General features: G+C 35.1%; 1 protein-coding gene across 11 annotated transcripts in view; it reads right to left on the reverse strand.

Annotated features, from left to right (window-relative positions):
• Nucleotides 1-22,222, reverse strand: part of Anks1b (ankyrin repeat and sterile alpha motif domain containing 1B) — a 972,026-nt gene that overhangs the window by 668,097 nt on the left and 281,707 nt on the right. The window lies entirely within an intron of this gene.

Genomic DNA, 22,222 nt, shown 5'->3' on the forward strand with positions numbered 1-22,222 from the left:
ATGTGTATATAATACATGTGAGTGTGTGTATATATACATGTGTGCATGTGTATATATGATGCTAAGAACTCGTCATCTTAAAAACCTGATAATACATAATTCTTGTTCTCAGAGAGTTCACAGTCTACTTGAGAAGACAAATTATATGCATGATGAAATTAGCCATTTTTTGGTAGCTGTTACCTTATAAAGTACACTTCACTGTCAAGAAATAAATAAGAACATAAACTCATATTTTCAAAAAAAAATCTTCCAAGATATATTCAAGAGTTGATAAAGATTTAGTGTAAGCTGCTATTTTGCTATAATGATATTTACAGTACAGTGGAATCCAAGGTCAGAGTAATTGCTTTCAGAGCAAAGCAGACCCTCACACATCAAAGAGTCAATTATGTTCACTCTACTCTATTGAAAGCAGGAAATTGGGAGTAATTTATTTTTAACAACAAAGGGTGACAAAGTAGAAAGCATCCAGGGGAAAGCAATCAGGATGGTATATGATTTAAAAACCATGTCAGAGTCAAATGATAAAAGGAACTGCAGTGTTCTGTCCAGAGAAGGCTTACAGCGACATAACAGTTTTCCCAACATATTTGAAAGGCTCTCCCTGTAAGAGCTATCCCACAAAAGGAGAGAAATACAGAAGTCATCACTGTAGATTTATTCCAAAGTTCTTAAGTGCAGAAAAAGGACTAGTGTTTTTAAGTCTAGGAGGAAGAATTTCAGTCAATTCCAAAAATATGGTGATATGCATTAATAATAATATCTTAAAATAAAATTCACTGATACAACAACTAGTTAAGAAATAACACCAGAAAACATCAAAATGAACTCATCATGGAAGAAAAGAAAAAATGAAGGAAAGAAGAAAAGGAAGGAAGGAAAGAAAAAAGAAGGGACTAAGATTATAGCAATAGAATTGTAAAACATCTGTGTAAAAAAGAAATTCTAGCTCTAATTTATCCTAAATTAAATTAGTCAGAACAACTCATGGATTTGGTAGACATTTTATTGTTTTTATAAAGAATGATGATGGTTTAAAAAAATCTGAATAACCATTTTATTTTCATGCCTTATGTTTGTATGTGTTTTACCTTAAGGAGCTTTGTATAAATCATCTATTCATAAATAACATTTGTTTGAAACTTAGTCACTTAAAATAATAATAAGCACTTAACATTTCAGTTTCTTGGATCAGGTATTTGGAAACAGTTTGTGATAGTTTTGCTTTGAGGTCTTTCATGAGCTCAAAATGTTGACTCAGGAACCAGTCATAGTTGTTCACAGCTGTAATCCAGACTAGCCTACAATAGTGAGTTCCAGGATATACAGCCTGAACTACCCTGTCTTTCAAGGGGCTAAAGTATCCATTTCCAAAACAGCTCAGTAAGACTGGCAAGTCTGCAGCATTTTTGAGAGGTTTCAGCTTTTCCCAATAAGACACCTCCATAAACTACTCTATGACATAACAGCTGACTATAGAAAACAGATTGTATGTTATAATTTATTTTCAAGCAATTCAAAGAAAATTGAAGAAGCAGATTCTACTGACTCAAACCTACCATCCAAGCTACTAAAATGACTAAGACCTGAAGAATCTTGGTCCAAAACCAGTATAAGCAGAAAAATCTTTAAGACATCATCTCCAAAATAACCAGCAAAAACAAAGCTAGACTAGAGGCTCAAATGGCATCTCAGAAGTAAAACAAACATCTTAGAAGCAAAATTACACACAATGTTGCTTCTCATTTAATAATATTAAAATACTGTATGCAACCTAAACGTGAACAAAATATTGCAAGCAGGTAATTATGTACTTTTTAATTACACAAAAATATCTGGGAATCCTCACTGCCTTTCCTTCCTCAAGATTTCTACAAAATCTACAGGGCATATGATCTCAGTTCTCATTATTCCCCCTTGCTATGAATTCCTACTCATAAAGAAGTATTCATTTCTTATCTGTGTCTATTCTTGACTCTGTCCCATAACTACTAGAATAAGTAAAATAACCTGGTTAGTTGTACCAAGAGACTTTGTACAGGAAAATTCATGGAAACCCTGGGTTACATTTAAAAGCACATTGTCAGGGGAGCTGTGGGATGCCTATAGTAAACTTCTGGAAGTCAGACCCAGGGAGACAAAGGACGCATGTTTTCTTTCATATGTGAAAGACAAATCCAATTTATAAATAAATAAGTAAATACATACAATGTGCACCAACAAAGTCAGAATTAAACAAAGTCAGTACTATATACATTTAGCTAGAAAAAGCACACAATACCAAAATATTGTTCTTTATTGATACTTAGACAAATAATTAAAGTTTAACAATAACCCAGGAAGTTTTAAACATGAACTTCAAAGCTTGGTAGGAAAGTAAAAAGGATGAATTAAAAGGGGAATATAGGACTTTAAAAATTATCTTGCAGTGTAGTTGTGGAGGTGGGAGGGAAGGGATGATAGGGGGAAAACAAAGGAGGAGGCAACAATGCTTGTTAAGAAATGTACTCGTTACCTTGTGCAGGTAACTGTAACCCCTATGTACAGTATTTTCACAATAAAAAAATAAAATTATCTTGCATATTTTCCTTTGAGAGATATTTCTTAGATATTTCATTGATTGGCCTCTTATTGATGACATGTAATATTGGTTACAAAAGCATGGTTTTACTATTTTTATTTTGCATCTTCTTCTCTTAGGGATGTCTCACCTTAATAAGGAAGTCTCACATTATAAGACTTACCTTCCATCAGTGGCTCATTCCTTTGTACAACTACTTAAAGATAATAGAAAATAAATACATTTATAATATAACTTAGAAATCATGATTGAAATGGAAAAACAATTCCATTATTGATTTTATATATACATAGATATGTAAGCTATGTCTCTTTTATCCATTCTTTTCTTTTGTACACATAGACTGATTCCAAATTTGGCTATGTGAATAGTGTTGTAATGACATGTGAATGTAGCACATTTCTTGAACATAATGGTTTCATATTGTTTGGATACATACCCAGTAGTGGGAATGCTGAATCATATGTTAGTTCTATTTTGAAATTTTGAAAAACCTCCATATAATTTTCCACTATGGCTTTATCAACTGACATTCCCACAAACAGCAAAAAAGAATTCTCCTTTCTCCACATTCTCCTACCACTATTACCTTTTTATAGTAATAAATCTATATTTGTGAGGATCATTGTGGTTTTGATTTGCATTTCCCATATCATAAGTGATATCTTTTGTCATATACCTGTTGATCATCTGTATATCTTGTTTAAAGAAATCCCTATCCAGGTGTTTTGCCCAGGTTTACTAGCAATTTTTTTTGTTTTCTCAGAATGGAATTTGAGTTAATTATATATGTGTGATATGAACTTTTTGCGTAATGTATGATTTATAAATACATTCTCCTATTCTGTTGGTTCTTTCTTCTCTCTGTATATATAATATAAATTGAATATATATGTATATATAAAATCTTTCTCTAGACCAATGTCATACAACTTTTCCTCTATTTTCTTCTAGAAGTTTTACAATTTCAGGTTTTAATTCACTTGAGTTACTTTTTTGTATATAGTGCAAGGTGAGGGTTCTCATTTCATTCTTAAGTATGTGGATGTCCAGTTTTCCCAGCATCACATATTGAAAAGGCTGGATTTTCCCTACTGTGTGTTTTTTGCATCTTTGTCTATCCTATGGTAATATTATATATTATAAGTATGTAAAGAGATTACATATAATATTTTTTCATCCAGTATTTACTTCTAATATGTATCACCAACTAATTTTATGGCATATTACAGGTCTTTGACCTAAGGATGCTTGACTTAAAGTCTTTTAACTTTATGATGTACAGAAGCAATATTTATTCAGTAGGATCTGGACTTTGAATTTTGAGCCTGACCTTTTCCAGATTAACCATAGGTAATGTAGTATGTGATACTGGCAAGCTACAGTGAGTCAAAGTAAGTCATGTGATCATAAGGACAAACCGTCAATACACAATAGCATACAGCAAGCCTTACTAAGTTATGGTAGGTTAAGTGAATTAAACGCATTTAAACTTACAATTTTTCAACTTACAAAGGTTTTATAAGAATGTAACTGCATTCTGTGCTAAGAAGTATCAATACATGTCTACATGATAAATTTAGGGCTAGTTCTCAAATACACAGTTATTTCTATCACATTGAAATGTTAATGCTTTACTCCAAAAGGAATATTCCATATATATATATATATATATATATATATATATATATATATATATCCTCATTTACTCATTAATCTCTTTCTTTTGAAATAGTCCTTCCTGAAATAATAAGTATATCCATGTGTTTATATTGAATCTGTAACCATATCTTTTTCTGAACTTTCTAATTTGTTCCATACATTAGAATTATGTAGTTTTGGTTATCAGGATCTTAAAATTGATAGGGTAAGTCTTTCTTCAAATTCAAATTCAAATTCAAAGACAATCATCTTTGTATGATTGCCTTCAGAATTAAAAAATATTTAAATGTTTTTGTCAAATTCTCAGGCCAATCACTATCCTTTGTTCCTTGTCAGTAATTAGCACTTCCGTATATCCTATAACTCAGACAACCTGGAGTATTCCTTTCACTTCTCATCTTCCTCAGTGCCATTCCCAGTCAATCATCAAATCTTATATTTTGCCATTTAATAATATCTCAAAAACATTCATTTTTCTATCCCCCTGCATCTACCCTAGTCAAGATTACCATTGTATTTCACCTGAACTTTGGAACAAATTCAAAACTAGACTTCGTGTCTCCAGTGTTGTTTCTTTACCAATTAATTCATGTTCAAACACTACTTCCTGTAAAATTAACTCCTTTGCTTTAATAATACCTAGTTATTCACTTATTTATGTTGGTCATTGGGACTTAACTAAGAGCTTACACGCTGTCCCTGAGTTTTTTTGTTCAAGGTTAGTGCTCTATCATTTTGAGCCACAGTGCCACTTCCAGTTTTTTATGGTAGTTAATTGGAGATAAGAGTCTCACAGGCGTGATCCTCAGATCTCAGCCCCTTGAGTAGCTAGGATTATAGTTATCTGTGGACTATTAGTATCTATGGATTCTTTTTAAACATTTAGCAAGGTCTCTCATAGTGCCTCAAAACTTCCCTGTTGAATGATTTCATTCAATGAATGAATGAATGAGATAGAAAGTTCATTCAAAAAACCAAATTTGAATAAACCAAGCTTATTGTTTAAGTTTAAATACAACTATTAATCAAGAGGATAAACAGAGTTAACATTTAAGGTTTTTATCTAGCATTTAGCACAGTTTCATGTTCACAGTAGGATTCTGAATTATGCCAAAAATGAATGCATAAAATAACAGTTCATTAGTATTCTATGGCCTGAATCCTTTACTAGAATTAAAACACAATTTAGGCAAGAACCATGACCATCTTTTTCGCATGTTATCCACTTAGTAAATAGTTGTTGAATGAGATCGGAAACAAAGTGATTCAAAAACTATCATAGATTCAAATCACTGCAGAACAGCAACTTTGTGAAGTATTTTGTATTCTACAAAATGAATAACATTTAACTTACCCTTATGATTGTCATTTATCTCACACGACAATCCTGACAATGTCACTATTATCTCCATTCAGAAGAGTACTCTTGGAATTATGAAGAGATTTGTCTAACATTAAGCATCTGTATAATGGAAATTGCCCAGGATCCAATCTAGATTTCATGAGAGCAAATCTAGTGTTCATGAAATTTAATTGCCATAAAAATGACTATGGCCAGGCCTACACCACCAGAACCAAAGAAAAGAGGAAAATAAACACATTACCAGGTAGAATCTCGACCTGCTAATTTTAAAGCATTCGCAAGCTTTTTTTTCCATAGAGTGGAAAATGTTGATTTAAAAACTGGAGTTATGACCAGGTACTGGTGGCTCACACCTATAATCCTAGCTACTCAGTGTGTTGAGCTCTGCGGATTGCAGTTCGAAATCAGTCAAAGCAGGAAAGTCTATGAGACTCTTATCTCCAGTAAACTACCATTAACGCTGGAAATGAACCTGTGCTTCAAGTGGCAGATCTCCAGTTTGAGCAAAAGAAGCTTGGGGACAGTACCTAGGCACCCAGGCCCTAAATTCAAACCTCAGGGCCATCACACACACACACACACACACACACACACACACACACACACACACACACACACACACACACACACACACACACACACACACACACACACACACACACACACACACACACACACACACACACACACACACACACACACGACCAAAAGACTGGAATACTTCAAACCAAGGGATGCCTAATATTGCCATAAAACAAGCAACTAAGAGAGAGGCATGCAACAGCTCATTTCTCACAACCCTTAGAAGGACCCATCCCTAAAAACATTGTTTCCATTTTTAGCCATCAGAATTGTGAGACAATAAATTTTTGTTATTTAGGCTTGTATTTCAGTATGTTAGTCCTAGAAAAATAATGTAGAGTAAAAGAGCAGGAAGAAAAATATGTAATATATATTCATATATGTGCAAAAAATAAAAAGAATCAATAGAAAAGTGTTTGATCAATATTTATATGTTCTGAAATCTTTATTCTTTGGGGAAAATTGCCAACTAGGAATTAACAGGAATCCCTGAATGATCCCTAAATACAATTATAAATAAAATTCTTAAAAGTTTAATAACTAGCTGGGTGTCGGTGGCTCACACCTCTAATCCCAGCTACTCAGGAGGCTGAGATCTGAGGACTATAGTTCAAAGCCAGCCAAAGCAAAAAAGTCCTCATGAGACTCTTATCTCCAATTGACTACTCAAACATAGGAAGTGGCATTGTGGCTCAAATGGTAGTAAACTGGCCTTGAGCACAAAATGGCTCAGGGACAGTGCCCAGGACCTGAGTTCAAGCCTCACAACTGACCAAAAAAAAAAAAGCATAATAGCTATCAAATGTAAAATCCACATATCTTTAGACCCAGAGATATACTGAAAGGAAAATACTTTTTACAATTATACTCATAAATACAAGCAAAATGTGTATTTAATGATATGAAATATTTATATTAAAGAACTAGAACTTTTCTAGGTCTTCCTTTAAATGATTGTTAAATAAACACATTCATATAAACAGGTGAAATAGTATATTACAGAGATCCAGAGACTTCAGACTTCATAAAATCCACTTGAATCTCTTGTAAACAGTGTCTACCTATGACTTCCCTCCAAATTCTAATTAAATCAGAATCTCTAATGATAAGCCTTGAAATCTATGTTGTCCAACTATCTTGATCATTTTAATACAAATTGTTGGGGAAAGACACTGAAAAATACTGAAAATAGTAGTTAAAGTGTATGAATCAGGAAGTCAGAATCCAGTTCTGCCTTTTTGTTTTTATTTTTTGTGTGAATATGAATATGAAGTCCTCCACAGTGTTGAAACCTTAGTGACCACATGATACCAACAATTTGGGAAGTGCTAGAAACTGGGAAGTAGGTCCTAGCTGGAGAAAATAGGTCATGGGTACACATGGCCTCAAAGAGTATTTTCTGCCTTGACCTTTTGCTGAATTCCTCTCAGTGCTTCCTGTCCACTATGAGGTAAACAGCCTCTGCAACACATTTCTGCTGTTATGATATCCTGTCACTTCTACTTTAAGGCCCAAAGCAATAGATATAGCCAACTATGGACTGAAATAAGCCAAAACAAACCTTCCTTACTCAGTATTATTTATCTCAGACATTTGTCACAGTAACAACAACAAAAAAATAATTAAACAAAAACCTAGTGGTTGCTTTGGCCAAAACTCAGTTTGATCACCTGTAAAATTAAAAACTTAAATCTTCAAAATGTTGATGGTAATTAAAAATGAAATAATAAGGACACTGGTGGCTCCTGCCCATAATCCTAGCTACTTAGGAGCTGAGATCTGATTATTACAATTCCAAGCCAGCACAGACAGGAGAGTCCCTAAGATTCTTATCTCCAATTAATCACTAAAGAATCTAGGAATAGAGCTGTGGCTCAAATAGTAGAGTGCTAGCCTTGAGCAAAAAAGCTGAAAGATAGTGCCCAGGGCCTGAGTTCAAGCTCCAGAACTGGCACCAAATAAATAAATAAATAAATTTCAGCTAAAGTGAAATGCACTATATAAAGTGTTTACTATAGTGTCTAGGTGCCTATATGATCAATAAATTAGGCCATTGGTATAATTAAGTTATTTAAAAATGAGGTAAGTATGCAAGTATCAATATGTTGAGCTAAAACAAAGAATGAAAATTCATGTTCATATCTGTGCAAAACTAAAATATCTCCACATGTCACATATGTGAATGAAATGTTTCTGAAAGAGATTACTAGAAACTTTGAAATAAAAAACTTCAACATTGAGGAATGAGATCACATTCTCTTTCCCAGCTTGATCTTTTTAAAATATATACATATATATATACATATATATGTATATATTATTTTCAAGGGAAAATAATAGTTTATGAGTCTAAATGCCACCTGAAGGAGATGATACCAGTTCAAAAATAGATAAACTTTGGCTTCTATTTCTGATACTATTGTATATTGAAAATAGCGCAATTCAAGAAAAAATCCTTAATAAAGAGCATAAATGAAATTAAAGGTATGTCAAATGCTAAGCAAAACTAAATAGTTTACCTCAGTATGAATCGCCAATAAAAGACTTAGATGATCCTCATAAGAAATCAAAACAAAAAGAAGTAATGAGGAACTAATAATGATGGACTAATAATGAATTAATATTAGTTCACTTTAAAAAATGAAGAAAACTGTTAAATATGAAAAACCTTGAGGTTAAAAGGCTAAAGGACTGCATTGCCCAGGAACCATTAATTATAGTTTTAAAAGGAAAGGAAAAAGTACAGAAAGAAATGCAGATAATTGTGATTCTTTTGTTTGCAATGAGGAGTCAATGACTCATATTCTTTTTGACAGGAGGAGAAACAAACACTTAATTACTAGAAAAATGAATAAAATCTGAACAAATAATGGACTGATATTTGGATATTTGTACATACATAAGTAAACATTCTCACAATTAGGAACAAGTGGCCAAGAGATAAACTAAGTCACTCTGCTAAAAAAAGTAGATGATATTCAATATAAATATTAGGGCAATAAAGAGCATCATCAAATTCAAAGAAACAAAATGTTTGCTAGTTGTAGGTGTTGTGGAGACAAATGTTTAGTGTTGGTGAGAATGACCAAAAGGAAAATGAGGACTAATCTTAGTGAGGGGTTCTATGTGATGGCTGTAGCGAGTTTGGAGGTTTTTACAAAGGACAAAAAACATTGCATACCTCTTCTAGGATATTTATCCAGTTCTACTAGACTCAAAAATTTACAGTCATTTTGCTTTCTCCTGTTCTATCATGTTAACTGCTCCTGTGAATAAGCAGTCACCTGCTTTGGTTAACTTTTTACTTCATTATTTCTCCTAAGTCCATCATTACTTTTCCATGATCAACCAAACTAATTCCCAACTACTATTATCTCACATATACAAACTTGAATAGTCTGCCAATTTCCACTTTTTACTCCATTCCACTTTTATGCCAGGAGTTTCCATCATTTTGAATACTAAAGCATGTGTTTCAAAGCAATATTTACAGATCCTTAATGATAATACTAGTCAACTTAGAAATTTAGAGAATACAGGGCTGGGAAGGTGGCTCAGTGGTAGAGCGCTTGCTTTGCATGCATGAGGCCCTGGGTTAGATTCCTCAGAACCACATAAGCAAAAAGAAAAAAGCCAGAAGTGGCGCTGTGGCTCAAGTGGTAGAGCGCTAGCCTTGAGCTGAAGAGCTGAGGGACAATGCCCAGACCCAGAGTTCAAGCCCCAGGACCAGACCCAAAAAAAAAAAAGAAATTTAAGTGAAGTAAGCCAGGCCCAAAGAAACATAGGTCCCATGATTTCCCTTATTTGCAATAACTAGTATATGTCTGAATCAAGCAGAAAAGGTCAGATAAGTTGATGTTAGGGGAATGAACCCTAAGATAAGTATTCAAGTGTTTTTTTTTCTTTTCATGCAATTGTTTCTAACATATTTATAAGATGATTTCTTTGTTGCTTTGTATGTCCCTCCCCCACAGTATAACCCATGCTTTCACTGTATTTGATGTTGGTATACTTTGTGGAGGGGAAGGGAAAAAACAAATCGTTTAACTAGGGATACAGGTGGACCCATTGCAACAATGAGATGTACAAGTGGTTATGTCAAAAAACGAACTTTACAACTTTGGTGGGGGGTGGGGAGGATCGGGTGGGGGGAGGTGGGAGTATGGGAAGGGATGGGAAGGGGAAACAAAGAGGAGGCAACAATGCTTGATAAGAAATGTACTCGTTATCTTGCCCATGTAAGTGTAACTCCTCTGTACTGTATTCTAAAAAAAAAAAGAATCACTATTAAAAAAAGAAATTTAGAGAATACAATTAATGGTTTTCTTATTCTCTTCCCAAATTATAGATAAATTCAGGACTCTGCAAAACTTTCCTGTATCAGGCCAGATAGTAAACATTTTAAGCTCTGTAGGCCCAAGGGTCTCTGTTTGTATTACTTCTAATGCTGCTATTATAGCTTGCAAGCAGCAACAACAGGTAAATAGAAAGGCTTGGCCATAGTTGACCTGCCATGAGGCAGATTTGGTCCAGTGAACTCAGCTTGCCAACCAGTGGATCAAACAATGTCAAGCAACTAGGATTAAAATATCAGCAAAGCTAGTGATGAAACAGATACTGGCTTAGGCACAAGACAATAAACGCTTCCTACTATTAAATCCTAGAATTAAGTAGATAGGCATCAGGTCTCCTGAGCTGGTTCTTTATTACTAAATTGACCTCACATACTTGTTGAAGGTCAGAAAACCAAAAAGAGAGTGACATATGTCAGTTCTTACTCTCAAATTTACAAATCAATTAACTTCAAGAGTGAGTGGGAACAGAGAGAATCCAAATTATCCAAATAAATGGCACTCTGCAAACAGCAAAGCTAAGGGAGAGAATCTCATTTTCTTTGCCCAATCCACAGATATAGCACCAAAAAGCAACAATGAATTTCTACTTAATCACAGAAAAACATACACAAACCAGGTATCAGGGCGTCAACACAAAGTCCCTTACCTAAAGAGAGACTTTTGATTCAAAGCATTTAGGGAGATTTCTCACTGATGCAGCATACCTAGAATCCCAGCACTTAGAAGGCTTCAATGGGGAATCATAGTTGGAGTTAGCTATGTAGGGACAGTCTGGGGCAGGGGGGGAGGAGAGGGGAGACTGAAAGGGGATAAGGAGAAAGAACAAGAAAAAAGAGAGAGTGAAAAATGTTTGTAATCCTATATAATCAAGAGGCTGAATCTAGAGGATCACAGTTGGAAGCCAGAGTAGGCAGAAAAGTCCATGTGATTCCATTTCCAAAATAACCAGTAAAAGGCAGAACTGCAGTCAATGGTTCAACTGGTAGAGCACCAGCCAAGCAAGAAAATCAAACAAGTATGGGGCCTTGAGTTCAAAACTCAATATCACCAAAAAGAAAAGGGTTGCAAAAAATTGAAAATAGTAAATCTGTGTATGATTTTTATACAACCCATTATTTATTTAACCTATAAATAAGGTTTAGTGCCTGTATAAATACTTCCAGTCTCACACTTGTTAAAAGTATGTACAGAAGTCAACTACTGAATGAGAAATGTTATTTGAGCTCGATCCTATTGAGAAAATTAACATTTTTCAATTACAAGGAATAAAGTGACCATCCTGATGATAATCATCTAATTCTTTCATTTACCATTTTCTATTTTCAAGGTCTGAAGAGGGAAGTCACAGGAAAAAGAATGAGTCTCCATGCTGACCAAAAACATTGTGCTCCAAGTAGCAAATGGTACTTGAACTTAGGACTCTTCATTTTGGCCTATCAATACCTATTCAACACTGTGAACCTATAATTTCTTTACACTGTAATTAAATCCTATTAATACAAACTCCTAGAATTCTTATATTTGCTTTCCAAGAGGATCATATATTAGAAAAATAAGTAAATATGATAAATTCGAACATCTTTAGAGTTTTAGAAAACAATTTTTTTCTTTTTTTTAATTAATGTAATTTAGAAGGCTACTTAAAGATATTCACCTTTTGATGACATAAAAATCCTATCTTTCATAACGAACTAGTTATTTAACCCTTCTGATTGTATATCTGCAAGGAGCTTTAGAAATCATTAGCTAGGAGATGGGGAAAAACAAGTCATTTAAGGATTCAGGTGGACCTGTTGCAACAATGAGAAGTACAAATTGTCATGTCAAAAAGGAGCTTTACAATGTCGGTGGGGGGGGAGCGGGGGGGGGGGGGGGGAGGATTGGGTGGGGGGGAGGGGGGAGGCTGGGAAGGGAGGTGAAGGGCAAACAAAGGAGGAGGCTGCAATGCTTGGTAAGAAATGTATGCATTATCTTGTCCATGTAATTGTAACCCCTCTGTACAGTATGTTCACAAATAAAATAAAATTTAAAAAAAAAGAAATCCTTAGCTAAATGAAGGAATTTTTAAGATATTAAGAGATATGTGGCCATATGTCTATTTTCCATTGTTCTACCAGCAGCAATATTTGTCTCTAAACAAAGAAAGCAGCAATATTTGACTCTAAAACTCTCCTTTCTTACAACAGCATCAAAACAACAGTAACTGTTAAAAAGTAACAGCCTTATTATTAAGGGAATTCCAAAATGTTTGAAGCCCTGAAAAGTCTCAGACCCACAGAGGCTTTAACTATTTGATGTTCAGCAGCATCCTTTAAAAAAAAAACTCACTTGTAAAACTGGTCTATTTAACTCAGTGTGGTAAGGGATCTGTCCTCATGATGTCAGAAGCAATTGTTTAACATTAGAGCTATTGAACATCACAGTTGTTAAGGGAATGATACGTGATATCCACTCAGCATATTAGTGACTATACAAAAAACTTGAAAGTAAAATCTGAGTTCTGAGATATCCATATGGGTCTTTGAAAAATTCTGACATATTTCTGAGGATCAAAAAGGCAGCATGTTCTGAGCTCTATGAGTGCTCAGGAATTATCTGGGAAGATCTCATCCTCAACTGACTGACATTGAAGCTCTGCACAAGGGTAACTATCAAACTTTCATGTGTCAGCACAAAGTCCCTTACCTAAAGAGAGATTTTTGGTTCAAGGCATTTAGGGAAATTTCTCACTGATGCCGCACACCTAGAATCCCATCATTTGGGAGGCTTCAATGGGGAATCATAGTTGGAGCTAGCTATGTAGTGATAGTCTGTCCCAGGGTGGTTAAGATGGGAGGGGAGAGGGCAAAATAGGATAAGGAGAAAGAAATTAAGAAAAAAGAGAGGGAGGGATGAAGGAAAGAAGGAAGGAAGCAAAGAAGGAAGGAAGGAAGGAAGGAAGGAAGGAAGGAAGGAACGAACGAACGAACGAACGAACGAAAGATTTGTTCAAAGATATTTAAAAATACTCCATAGAATAATTTATTGATTCTCAATCAAATATATGAAGAAAATAAGGCAGAAATTTATCATTCGACTCATTTATTATAGGAAGATCTACTTAGTAAAATGGTATTTAATAGAGTTCACCATAAAACACAACACTGAAAATATTTCTTTTCATAAAAATTACATTTCTCTTCTCTGAAGAAGAAAGAAGGATGGCCAATAGACACATGAAGAAATGCTCAACCTCCCTAGCCATAAAAGAAATGCAAATCAAAACAACATTTAGATACAACCTCACCCTAGTTAGAATGGCTAAATTCAAGAACTCTGATAACAACAGATGCTGGAGGGGATGTGGACAGAAGGGAACCTTACTGCTTTGTTGGTGGGAGTGTAAACTTGTTCAACCACTTTGGAAAGTAGTATGGAGGTTCCTCAAAAGACTCCACATAGAGCTCCCCTATGACCCAACAATCCCACTTTTGAGCATTTACCCAAATGTTTACAAACAAGACCACACTAAAGCTACCAGCACGACTATGTTTATTGCAGCATTATTTACTATAGCTAAGATATAAAACAACCCAGATGCCCCTCAGTAGATGAATGGATCAAGAAAATGTGGTATATATACACAATGGAATTCTATGCCTCCATCAGAAAGAATGACATTGCCCCATTTGTTAGGAAATGGAAATGCTTGGAAAAAATTATATTAAGTGAAGTAAGCCAGGCCCAAAGAAACATAGGTCCCATGGTTTCCCTTATTTGCAATATTTAGTATATGTCTGAGTCAAGCAGAAAAGGTCAGATAAGTTGATGTTAGGGAAATGAACCCTAAGATACGTATTCAAATGTTTTTTTTCTTTCATGAGATTGTTTCTAACACATTTATAAGATGATTTCTTTGTTACTTTTTATGTCCCTCCCCCACGGTATAACCCCTGCTCTCACTGTATTTGATGTCGGTAGGGGATTTGGAGGGGAAGGGGAAAAACAAATCGTTTAAATAGGGATACAGGTGGATCCATTGCAACAATGAGATGTACAAGTTGCTATGTCGAAAACCAACTTTACAACTTTGGTGCGGAGAAGGGGTGCGCAACCCGGGGAGGATTGGGGGGGGGCAGAGGGAGGATGGGAAGGGATGGGAAGGGAAAACAAAGGAGGAGGCTACAATACTTGATAAGAAATGTACTCATTATCTTGCCCATGTAATTGTAAACCCTCTGTACAGTATTTTCACAATAAAAAAATTACATTTCTGCTGGAATGTAATGGTAGTACATTTATATAATATAATGGTAGTACTGCATGGACTAATTATTATACATAATTATATTATATTTATTATATTATATATAATATATAGTATGTAATAATTATATAATTACTATTATATCATATATTATATAATGGTAGTACAACATGAAATGAATGGTAATACATTTAAATAATTCCACCCATTGGGACATAGAGGCAAAGGTACTAAATTTGTGGCTAATGTGTGATAGTGGAGACTGTTTCCAAAAGTAAAAAATAAATTAAAGAATGATACTTCTGACACAGCCTTTATGAACAGGTATACTTGACTTACTAAAGAGTATGGCCATGCCTCACCAAAATGACCACCAAGAAGTTAAAAGGCCATAAATTACTAGTAAAAACAAAAAAAAGTCCTATTTTAAAATCCAAGAAAGTGTTTCTTTGGGATATTTAAATTTTAAAATACCAAGCCTAGCACAATCAGATTATTAGAAAACACTAAGATATCATATAAGCCTAAGGCAATATAATTAAAATGTCAATAAAATTTCCCTTTCTCCTTCAAACTTGAAAGATTAGAGTATTGGACAGACCCTAGGAATTGTAACTTTATTCACAGCAGAAAACAATTCTTCCCTACCAAATCATATAATTCCTTTAAAAATAATCCTTTTAGAACTACCATATGACACAGTTTTGTGAAAGAATTTATCTTTATTCTTACACACTTAAAATCTCTGAGCTGTCTCTGGTACAAAGTAACTTAGGTCTCATTCACGGATTCAACAGAATCACCAGACTCATATTATCTTGAAATGCACAAATGCTTCTCTGAAGGCAGATTTCAGCCAGAAAAATAAACAAACAGTAGCTACTTTTCTTATTAAAAAAAACAGTTTTCAACAATTTACAAGTTCTCTAGATATAAAGACATTTGTTTCTATATATGGGTAATTGAACTATTTAAATGGTTGTTCATCTCAGACTTAGATTTGTGGGGAAAAATGAGACTTTGAAAATTCAGTTAAGAATCTGTATAACTTCTTAGTCACAGCTTGGATACTATAGATGGAGTCTTATAGTTAGTCATAGTGATACATACTTCACATCTATATTAGAAGTGTGAGGATCTTGGTCCAAGGCCAGAAGTTTGAGGCCATCCCTGTGCAAAAAAAAAGCATGAGATCCTACTTGAAATAAAAGCTCAAGTCATAGAGTGCTTGCCTACCAAATGTAAGACCTGAGTTCAAACCCTAATGCCATCAACAGATGAAAAAGGGACAAAATTATCAAAAAGTAAAGAAATGGGTTATAGGGGTTACGATCTTAACCTATACTGCAATAATCATACTTAAATATTGTTATTGGTAACAGAGAACCAAGTGCATCAATAAATTTCTCCACATAAACAGCACAAAAATTTACTGGAAGACAATAATATAAGCAGCAATAATGCCATTACACCCTTTCAGAAAAAGCATGGTGCTGTATGGTACTGATAAATTTATCAGCAGTTATAATGTATGGGCCTCAGTCTTGAGAAAACTGCAAAATGCTCAATAAAAAATGTACTCATTACCTTATTCGTGTAACTGTAACCCCTCTGTACAGTATTTTTACAATAAAAAAGGTAGGAAAAACTGCAAAATATGAACTGGAGTGACCAAAAGTATTATATAAAGTTGTTACTCCTTAGCATAGCTGTTTAGATGTGTGCATATATGAGTTAACAAAAATGGTTAAAGGGGATTGTGGAGGATGGATGTGACAATCAGGTCTAAACAAACATGTCTGGACATCAATTCACCCTTACCTGACAGGTAAAGGAATAGGCCAATCTGTGGTAGAGAAAAGGGTGGCCAATATGGAACATACACTAATAAGAGATGACTAACACTAAAATGTCAGATTGGTGACACTTGAGGAGTGCTTGCAGCAATAGCAAGACCAACATCAACTGATGTAAAGAGACAAGTAACTCTCTAAACGTCACAAGGAATCACAATTTGCTACCTGAAGTAGAAGATGGTGCCATTATGTCTCCAACACACACAAATCAGAACCACTCTAAAATTCTACATGTTGTGAGAAGAAGATCAAAGTAAAAGTCTTCCCACAAAAAAATGTCTTCAGGATTGCATTGTTCCATCCACTACACGCTGATATCTGACTAAGAGTAGATAATATATAACTTATACAGTTTATGGCAAGAACAAATATCACAATAGATACATTTTATCAATTATCAATTATTTCCATTTTCTCCCTGCAATTCTAGTATCAAAACCAGGATTTTATCTCCTAGATCCACTATATGCTGAATAAAGACACATTGTAAAGGAAAGAGAAGATTTAGTCTGTGGCAGCCACCAGAGAACTACACTTCAGTATGTTTTCAGGAGTGTAGACATTGACATTAGGTTAAATCAGGAAATTTGAAGGCATGGGGGAAGAAAAAAGTATGCATAGTTAATCACAGCCCCAAGTTACAGATGTGGCCTAATTGACTGTTATCTCAATTTTTTGTATCTGGTGGGGTTCTGGAAAATTTGTCACTTTAGGAGATCAGGAACAAAGCAGAGCTTGTTGCCTGATGGATTGTCTGTAGCTTTTAACTGTTCCCTTCCTTTGGAGAAGTTTTACTTTTTGTCACAAGATGGTAAGAAAGCTTAGTGTGGCTGAGGGGCAGCTTGTCTTTTGTCACAGACACATGTAAGCAAATCCTGTACTTCCCAGAGGATTGCAAAGTGACTGTAGTGCAGAACAGCTTAGATCAAAAGGCACAGGTACAAAGTAGGGTCTAGGTATTCAACCTTAGCTCTACATGTAGAACATTAGAAAAGCTTTAGCAAAAGAGGTCTGAGCCCTAGCCCTTCAGAGTAAGTGTGATATGGCAGTTAGAGATGGACTACAACAAGAGACATGCTTATTTTACAGAGTGGACAGGACAGCTCTGACATGGGCAAGGAAAAGATGAAGAAGATGAGTATATGAAATAGGTGGCCTTAGGTTAAGGTTCCCACAGTGGTGGGATACTGACAAACTTTAGGGCAAATCTGTGGTAAAATTCCCAGTAATTTTTTGTCACCTGGGAAACAAAAGTGACAAAAAGGATAATTCTTTCAATTATACTAGCTATATAAGCAGAAGTAGTTGGGTTTTAGAGTTAAGCCTGGACTTGCATTTGAGTTTGCCCATTTACTTTCTAATCTTTAGTCTTGTATGGTAATACCTATATCAAAGAAGTCTCCGGAAGATTAGGTGCTCACACATGAAAAAAGCCTGGCATTGCTTAATCATTTGTTCTAGGTTTTCTTTTCTTTCATTTTGGAGTTGTCAAAAAGAAAATTTATAGGAAGCCATTGGACTGGTCTGAGCTTTTTCACAAGAGCCAACAGACCAAATAGAAATAGTCACTTACATCAAAGTTCCATGACAAGAAGTATGGAATTTTGTGGTTTATCTTGACCTTTTAAAAACCTACGAAAGATCACAGAATAAAGTATAGCCTGGTATCCAAACAGGCCAGTGTTAGTAATATGATAAAGTCATCTCTATTTTAATCTTTATAAAGAAATTAAAGTTAAAATGATCCATCTCCTTTTTATTCTTTATCTGCTTTCTAGACTCATTTTTCTCTCTATAAACCAAACTCTTCTGCTCAACTCATTTTATAGAATGAGATATTATACAACTCTAGGATCACAAATAAACACCAACTAAAGTCTTTATATTTGTTGTAATTGTCTTTTGGCAGTATACAATGTAAGTTCCAAACAAGAAAAGTTTATCTTTCTGCTCAAGAGAGATATCCCAATCCCTAGTTCATAAAGATAAAGGAACATGGAAACTTAAATGAACACTCAGAGGCTCTATTTATTGTTGTGAGATGCCAAATCTAGAAAGCTATTGGACACTAAATTCTAGCCTTAACTCCACAGCCAAGCAATAGCATAGATTAGGGGCTGAATATACTGCCAAAGAAGGTGTCCTTTACCAATGCATTTCAAGCCTCTATATAGGGTAATGGTAACCCTGAAATTTTCTCCTGACAGATGGAATAGGAATCACTAAGCTGAATGGTCCATGAGGTTTTAATGTTCAACATACCTAATACTTTAGTATTAATTTTTTCTTTTAAAATTTTTTATTTTATTGTAAAGGTGATGTTACAGAGGGGTTACTGTTTTTTTTATTTTAATTTTTATTTTTTGTGAACATACTGTACAGAGGGGTTACAAATACATGGGCAAGATAATGAGTACATTTCTTATCAAGCATTGCAGCCTTCTCCTTTGTTTACCCTTCACATTCCTTCCCAGCCTCCCCCCCCTCACCCCAACCCCCTTCCCCCCCCCACCAAAGTTGTAAAGTTCGTTTTCGACATGACAACTTGTACTTCTCATAGTTGCAACGGGTCCACCTGTATCCTTAAACGACATGTTTTTCCCAATCTCCTCCACAAATTATACCGACATCAAATATAGTGAAAGCAGGGGTTATACTGTGGGGGAGGGACATACAAAGCAACAAAGAAATAATCTTATAAATGAAGAGGGGTTATTGTTATGGTAATGAGTACATTTCTTGTTGAACATTGTTACCCACCCCCGTTTTTCTACCACTTTCACTCTCCCCACACCCCCTCCAAACTGTAGAGTTCATTTCCAACATAGTGTCTTGTGAGTATCTCTATTGCACTGGCTCACCCTTTGTCCTTTGTCTCACCATTTTGTTATTCCTCTTCATTCCCCAAATCAAATAAATGTATATATATAAGACACAGGGTAGGGGCTGGGAAGGTGGTTCAATGGTAGAGGCTTGCCTTGCATGCATGAGGCCCTGAGTTCCTCAGCACCATATAAGCAGGGGAAAAAAAGCCAGAAGTGGCACTGTGGCTCAAGTGGCAGAGCGCTAGCCTTGAGCTGATGAGCTGTGGGACAGCGTCCAGGCCAAGAGTTCAGGCCCCACAGATCGGACCCCCCCCCAAAAAAAAGAGACACAGGGTACTAAAATAAAAAACAGTGCCAACAGGGTATTAATCAAAGGAAAAATATGAAAGAAAAAAAGAAATAAGTTTATACACACAGTACATTAAAAAACAAAACAAAAAAACCTTCTTGTTTCCATATCTTGGACTTCATTTTGATTAGCATCATTCTATATGGTCATATATACATAGCTATTGAACTGTTGTGATCCTCTTCTAGGACTATCCTAGACATACACTAAATATTACAAATGAGGGAGACCATGGATTTTATGTTTCTTTGTGCCTGGCTTACTTCACCTAATAGGATTTTTTACAAGTCTTTCCATTTCCTTATGAATGGGGCAATGTCATTCTTTCTAATGGAAGCATAGAATTCCGTAGAATTCCACATTTTCTGGATCCATTCATCTACTGAGGGGCATCTGGGTTGGTTCCATTACTTATTTATGGTAAATAATACTGCAGTGAACATAGTTATACTGGGGGCTTTAGTGTGGCCTTGTTTGTGTTCATTTGGGTAATTATCCAGGAGTGGGCAGCTCTATGTTTAGTCTTTTGAGGAACCTCCAGACTTTCCAGAGTAGTTGAACAAGTTTATAAGTTTCTCAACAGTGTAGTAGTGTTCCCTTCCTTTTGGCCACATCCCTGCCAGCATCTGTTATTATCTGTTTGCTTGACAATGGCCATTCTAACAGGGGTGAGATGGAATCTCAATGTAGTTTTGATTTGCATTTCTTTTATGTCCAAAGATGTTGAATATTTATGTGTCTATTGGCTAAATCAGAAAAGCAATTCCTTTTTAAATAGCCTCAAAAAATTAAAATACCTAGGAATTAATGTAAGCAAAGAGGTGAAGGACCTCTATGATGAAAACTTTAAAAACCTGAAAAAGGGGGCTGGGAAGGTGGCTCAGTGGTAGAACGCTTGCCTTGCATCATGAGGCCCTGGGTTTGATTCCTCAGCATCACATAAGCAAATAGAAAAAAGCCAGAAGTGGCGCTGTGGCTCAAGTGGTAGAGTGCTAGCCTTGAGCTGAAGAGCTGAGGGACAGCGCCCAGGCCCAGAGTTCAGGCCCCACGGCCAGACCCCCCCCCCAAAAAAAATCTGAAAAAGGAAATTAGAGCAGAACTAAGGAAGTGGAAAAGCCTCCCATGCTCCTGGATTGGGAGGATCAACATTGTGAAAATGGCAATACTGCCCAAAGCTATCTCCAAACTCAATGCGATACCCATCAATATCCCAACAATATTCTTTAATGAAATAGAAGAAGCAATCCAAAAATAATTCATATGGAAAAATAGAAGACCCAGAAGAGCAAAAACAGTCCTTAGCAGGAAAAAAAGTGCTGGAGGAATACCAATACCAAACCTCAAACTCTACTATAAAGCTGCAGTTATAAAAACAGCTTTGTACTGGCTCATGAACACACTTGAGAATCAATGGAATAGAATTGAGAACCCAAACAGGTCTATGGCCACCTAAACTCTGATAAGGGAGCCAAAATTATCAGATGGAAGAAAGTGGCTCTTCAATAAATGGAGTTGGCAGAATTGACTATACACATGTAGAAAACTGAAGTTAGATCCTTATATATCACCCTGAACCAGAATCAACTCCAAAGACCTCAAGGTAAGAGCAGATACCCTAAAAATATCACAGAAAGAGATAGGGGATACACTAGGGCTCCTTGGCACAGGTTGAAACTTCCTAAATAAAGATCTAGAAACACAACAAATCAAAGAAAGTCTGAATAAATGCGACTGCATGAAACTTCAAAGCTTCTGCATGGCACAGAACATAGTAAGATAAACAGAAAGCCTACAGACTAGGAGAAGATCTTCACTAGCCATAAAAAAGACAAGGACCTCAGATCAAAAATATACCTAGAACTCAAAAATTAAACCCCCAGAAAACAAATCCTCAAAGAAACAATCACTCCATTAATAAGTGGGCTAAAAGAATTAAAAAGAAACTTCTCTTAATTTTTTAAGTGAACCAAGTGTTACTAGGTAAATAAATTACTCTTGTACATACAACTCTATTAGGAATATATTTTTTCAAATATTCTAAAACATCAACTTATATTTTTATTTTTCTGCTTTTCTTATTTAAGAACTACATTCCAAGGAAGCAGACTTCAGGAGATTATTTGTTATAGGGATACTTTCAGGGGAATAAATACATTACTTGCAAAAATTATAGAAGAGTTTGGTCTGTTTTGTATTATAATTTTACGAATTTCACTGATGCATTACTATTCAGCAAAGAACTAAAACTAAAATCATAAGTTATCTGAAAGGAATTATAACCACAACAAAATCTGTCTTGAGTAATCAAAAATACCAGACTGGTTGTACTATTACAAAAATTTTCATTGTTCAGGTAAGTCAATTTGTTTTGTCTTCCAAAAGGTAAGCACAAAATATATA

This window comes from Dipodomys merriami, unplaced genomic scaffold (genome assembly GCF_024711535.1).
Source record: "Dipodomys merriami isolate MVZ:Mamm:240054 unplaced genomic scaffold, mDipMer1.0.p SCAF_10, whole genome shotgun sequence".
Lineage (NCBI taxonomy): Eukaryota > Metazoa > Chordata > Mammalia > Rodentia > Heteromyidae > Dipodomys > Dipodomys merriami.